Raw genomic sequence first — 6,133 nt, 5'->3', positions numbered from 1 at the left:
GGCGAGAGGAACGGCAATTCTTTTCAACAATAATTTTGAATTTTATGTTAGTAAAGAATATCCTGATGCAGAACGTGGAAATTTTAAAGCCATTGATATTGAAATTGAAAATAAGACATATCTGCTTATAAATGTATACGGCCCAAACGAAGATACGCCTGAATTTTATGAACAAATTATCAACAATCTAAATGAATCTGACTCGGAATTCTTTATTCTTTGTGGATATTGGAACTGTGCCTTAAATCCTATTCTTGATCAATTTAATTATAAAAATGAAAATAACCCTAAAAACAGAGCCAACATAAAGGATATTATAGAGTTATAGGATTTGAAAGACCCTTGGAGACTACATAACTCAACTGAAAGGCGGTATACCTGGCGTCAGCCTACCCCTTTAAAACAATCACGTCTTGATTATTTCCTTGTTTCTCACAATCTCCTCTCTTCAGTAGAATATACCAGCATAGATCCAGGTTTTAGAACTGATCATTCTCTCGTAGAGATAAGTTTGCACTCAAATGAGGTCAAACGAGGTAAGAGTTATTGGAAGTTTAATAATTCTTTATTAAATGATCCTGAATATGTAAAACTAGTAAAAAATACATTACACGAAACTTGTGAGGAATACGAAAACCCCGAAGGTTTTGGAGTTTCAGATCAACTTTTATGGGAAATGATATTATGTATGGTTAGGGGTAAAACCATACTATATTCGTGTAGTAAAAAAAAGGACAGAGAAAAAAACGAAAAGAAATTATCTGAAAAACTCGCAATTTTGACAATAGAGTTAGATGAATCGACAAATACTGAAGAAAAAGAAGAATTACTGCATCATATAAATGAAATAAACTCCGAATTAGAAGAAATTAGCGAAATTAAAGCAAAAGGTAGTTTTATAAGGGCAAAGTCTAAATGGATAGAAAAGGTGAAAAACCAACAATTTTTTTCTTAAAGTTGGAATCGAGGAATTTTTAAAATAAATCTATTGCTGAACTTGAAACAAAATCCGGAGAAATAATCTCTAATATTTCAGACATTTTAATTGAAACTAAAACGTTTTATCAAAATCTCTACTGTGAAAAGGAAACTTCTCAAATAGATCTCGAAGATTTATTTCCGAATAGCCACAAGGTTAGTGATGAATTGGCAGAAACATTAGAAGGCGAATTAACATACGGTTCTTAATGCTTTGAAGCGTGTGAAAAATGAAAAAAGCCCGGGCCCTGATCGTTTCACTGCAGAATTTTTCAATTTTTTTTGGCGGGATTTAAATGTGTATCTTATAAAATCGCTAAATTGTGCTTACAGAAACGGAGCTCTATCAGATACACAAGTTCAGGGTATCATCACTTGTATTCAAAAGAAGGCAGACCTAAAAAGTTTCTAAAGAACTGGAGACCCATTTCATTACTTAATATTGTGAACAAACTTGCCTCTGCAGCTATTAGCAAAGAGAATAAAACCGACTTTAACCACATTGATCAGTGAGGAACAAAAAAGGCTTCATAAAGGGTAGATATATGGGAGAGGTTACAAGACAAGTGTATGACGTAATGGAATATGTGGATACCTATCAGATTCCAGGCTTGTTAATGCTTATTGATTTCGAAAAGGCTTTCGATTCTTTAGACGGCGATTTATTCAAAACGTTTTCGCTTTTTTAATTTCGGCCCTTCTATTCGAAAATGGATAAAACTGCTCTATAAAAATTCTGAATCTTGTGTATTAGTAAATGGTTTTGCTAGTCCCTTTTTCAAACTAAGTCGAGGTTGTCGCCAAGGAGACCTAATCTCTCCATATATTTTCATAGTATGCACTGAAATATTAACCAGATTACTTAAAAGCAATAAATCTATCAGAGGATTAAAGATTCGATCTAATGAACAATTATTAGCGCAGTTCGCAGATGATACTTCCTTAATGTTAGATGGTACTGAAAGGAGCTTGCAAGCAGTCGTGAATACATTAACCTTTTTTGCACGTTTTTCTGGTTTAAAAATTAACATTGATAAAACAAAGTTGATTTGGATCGGTTCCAAAAAACGTAGCCGAATGAAACTATTGAAGAACTGTAAAATGGACTGGACTGAAACGTTTAAGTTACTGGGTATCAAATTTGACATTGATCTTGAAAATATGGTAGATGCTAATTACAACGAAACATTTAAAGAAATTGAAAATTTAATGAAAATGTGGAAATGTAGAACGTTAACGCCGTTTGGACGTAACACAGTGCTGAAATCCTTATTGTTACCAAAACTTAATCTCTTATTTTCTACCGTTCCTACACCACCAGAAACTGTAATACAAAATTTCCAAGCAAATTGCTTTCGATTTATTTGGAACGAAAACCCGATAAGATTAAAAGGAACAGGGTAATATGCAATATTCCGGACGGGTTCAATACTCCATTTTGTAAGGGATGTAATTGCTTCTCAAAAGATTTCATGTCTTAGACGATTTACCTTCTCGAACACAATACATCAATTATTTCTTTACGAATCAAATACCCTTCTGGCGAGATGTTTTATCATCCTGGGATCTATTCCTGAATAAGCATAAGAAAACACGAAAAGATGCGTACTCACAGTATATATGGTATAATGATAATCTTAAGATTGATAAAAAATGCATATTTATTAAACAATGGGAGACAGCCGGAGTAAAATATATCAATGATTTGATAGATCAGGATGGTCAAACTCTTTCATACCTAGATTTCAAAAATAAGTACAATATTTCCTCCAATTATTTAACATTTCACGGGGTAAAAAAGGCTTTGAATAAATATTTAAACGAGCTTGATTATGACGATAATGAACCATTAACAGCACCATTATTACCATTTAACATTCTTTTTGCTCCTGAATACCAAAAGGGCTCAAAATATTACTATAATGTGTTATTAGGATCCAAGTTCCAGAAGACTTCAGCCAATCAACAATGGGAGAAAGAAATAGTAAAACAATATACAGATATGGAATGGAGGAATATTAATGAAATTCCATTTCGATCAACTGATAGTGTTCAATTACGGTGGTTTCAATATAAAATTATTAACCGAATCCTTCCAGTTGGAAAATATTTGTTTAAGATTGGATACCAAAACTCTCCTATCTGTACAACTTGTCATAAGTTTATAGCAGATATTTGTCATGCTTTATGGACCCGTGAAGATCCGGGGTAGAATAGGTCTTCAGCAACCCATGTGCTTGCCATAACAAGGCGACTATCTTGTCGTAAGAGGCGACTAACGGGATCAGGTGGTCAGTTTCACTGACTTGGTTGACAAATGTCATCGGTTCCCAATTCCGCAGATCGATGCTCATGCTGTTGATCACTGGATTGTCTGGTCCAGACTCGATTATTTACAGACCGCCGCCATATAGCTGGAATATTGCTGAGTGCGGCGTAAAATCTAAACTCACTCACTCCACTCACCCATTGTCATGTTTTATGGAATTGTGAAATTGTGAACTCAATCTGGATTGAAGTCCAAAACTGGGTAAACAGCAAGGCGGAAATCAGTATACAGTTTACTAAAGAAACACTTTTGTTGGGCTTTCCTTCTAAAAAAGAAATGACCCTTTAAACGTAATCTGTCTCGTAATAAAACACAATTTTCAAAGTTTATGTTAAACGAGGAAAACTTTCCTTTGCTTCGATCAGAGGGAGTTAACAAATTACTATAACACAAGCCATAGTTTACTCTAACTGTGATTACAACAAATTTGTTAAATTTTGGTCCAGTTGCCATAAGTTGTTTGTTTGACCAATATATTCAACTACTCTTTTCGATGAAACTTCGTTTTATCGATGCACAACATTGATCCAGTTGCCATAACTTGGTTGTTTGAACCACTCTATTCAATTACCCTTTTCGATGAAACTTGGTTTATCATTGTATGACATTGGTCCATCTGCTATAAGTGGTATGTTTTGAACAACTTTATTCAATTACTATTAAACTGAAACTTTGTTTATTGATGTATGGTCCAGTTGCCATAAAGCAGTTTGTCTCTCTTTAACCACTCTATTCAATTACTCTTTTCGATGAAACCTTGTTTCTCGATGTATGGTCCAGTTGCCATACACAGTATGTTTCTTAACCACTCTATTTAATTACCCTTTTCAATGAATCTTTGTGTATCGATGTATGACATTGGTTATACCACTCTATTCAATTACCCTTTTCAATGAAACTTTGTCTATCGATGTATGACATTGGTCCAGCCGCCATAAGTGGTATGTTTGAACCACTCTATTTAATTACTCTTTGCTGAAACTTTGTTTCTCGATGTATGGCATTGGTCCAGTTGCCATAAGCAGGTTGTTTGAACCATTTTATCCAGTTACTCTTTTGATGAAACTGCTTCTCGATAGATGACATTGCTCGTGTTGCCATAAACAGTCTGTTTTTCAATGAAGCATATCTTAAAATGACATATTATGTATGACATGTATGATTTGCTGTACAACAAAAAAGTGGAATAAAAAAAAATAAAAAAATTGGGCAGAATGTGTTGATTCATCTAGACGTATTAATAAGGAAAGGATCATAATGGATTTTGATAATTAGAAGTACATTCAATAAGTAATAAATCCATGTGACTGCAAATAATTACTTTATATTCAGTTTAAAAGTCAAAGGTTCACCTATGGTAGTACATATCTTATTATTGATTAGTGTTACAAACAGTCGATAAAACAAACAAATGATAATGCTTGCATACTAGTAACTGAATAATTGTTATATATTCAACACCAATAGATCAATGCAGTAAATAAATGAAAATGTAGACAGCATACGTACTTGATAATATGCATGACTGAATAAAATATATTTGTAACTGTACAAACCTAATGGCGTACATACATAAGTGAATAAGACTACGCAACATATTAACATTAACCCGAAAATATACAATATGCATATTATATACTTTCTTGCTTTTAATAACTGCTTTTACATATTTTGTTGCCTTTGTAACTGTACTGCCACTGAATTTTGCACGTCAACTCTATTGTATCTTGCCATTTTATTTCCCTGCATGATTCTGCAATGATCTGTAAACCTCATTAATTGTATAAAGTTTATGTCTAACCACGTAATAGAAACACAAGTTAGACATGATTTATAAGCGATCGGTTCGTGTATCCGTGTATGGCGTAAATTCCACATCAACCAAAATTATTAATATATAATATTATTTCTACTTCCAGGTTTTACGGAGCCTGTGAATCCATGTCATGCCGTTCTGGGTTTACAATGTTTAAGGACTCGGTCCGGGAAAGCTATCTGTGTAAAAGGTAATTTGTTGGAGCTTGGAGTGTTTTCTTAACTTTATATATGACGCAAAAAAAAGGATAATAAATATGTGTTTTCTTTTTGTGAGGCTGTCAATAATCTGAATTTCTGGTTTCGCCCAATCAACTAACTTCTTACTTGATTAAGAGCTAAATGTTGAAAGAGTAATTGATAAAATATGTCATGATATATGTGCTTGTTATAATTATGTATATCTCTAGGCGGGAAGCAGTTCTCTTCTGGGAGATGCCAAAAAGGGGCAACGAAGAATGAAGATGTAAACAAGCAGCTTTATGCTGCTGCGAGGACATGTGCCAGGTGAGGAGAATCTTGGCAGAAGGAAAGGTGTACATAAACAGTAGAACGGGAAGATACAAAGAGGACGCCAGTGATGGAGGCAGCGTACGAAGGACATGGGCACGTGTTTGACTTTCTTGTGAGTAAAAAGGTTGCGATTTGTTACATGTAGACACTAAGGGTAACAACATTCTGCACATGGCATGTAATGGTGGAGATATAGCGACAGTGAGGTACATCCTCTCCCAGGGCAACGTGGACGTCGACAGCAGAGGACAAAAAGGGAGAACACCTCTGATGATAGCGGCTTTGACGGGAAACAAACAAGTCTTTGATTTACTCGTGGATAGGGGAGGTAATATTTCAAAAATAGATTCTAGAAGAAATAACATGCTTCATTTAGCCTGTTCTGGAGGACATGCTGAAATAGTAGTAAAGTATGTCTTTTCACAAACCACCATAGACATCAACAGCAGAGAAAGTCGCCGGAGGACACCTCTGATGAGGGCAGCACAACATGGTCAT

Source organism: Haliotis rubra, unplaced genomic scaffold (assembly GCF_003918875.1).
Source record: "Haliotis rubra isolate DU_JTF1 unplaced genomic scaffold, ASM391887v1 Scf505, whole genome shotgun sequence".
NCBI classification, from domain to species: Eukaryota; Metazoa; Mollusca; class Gastropoda; order Lepetellida; family Haliotidae; genus Haliotis; species Haliotis rubra.
This window is presented reverse-complemented; position numbering follows the sequence as displayed.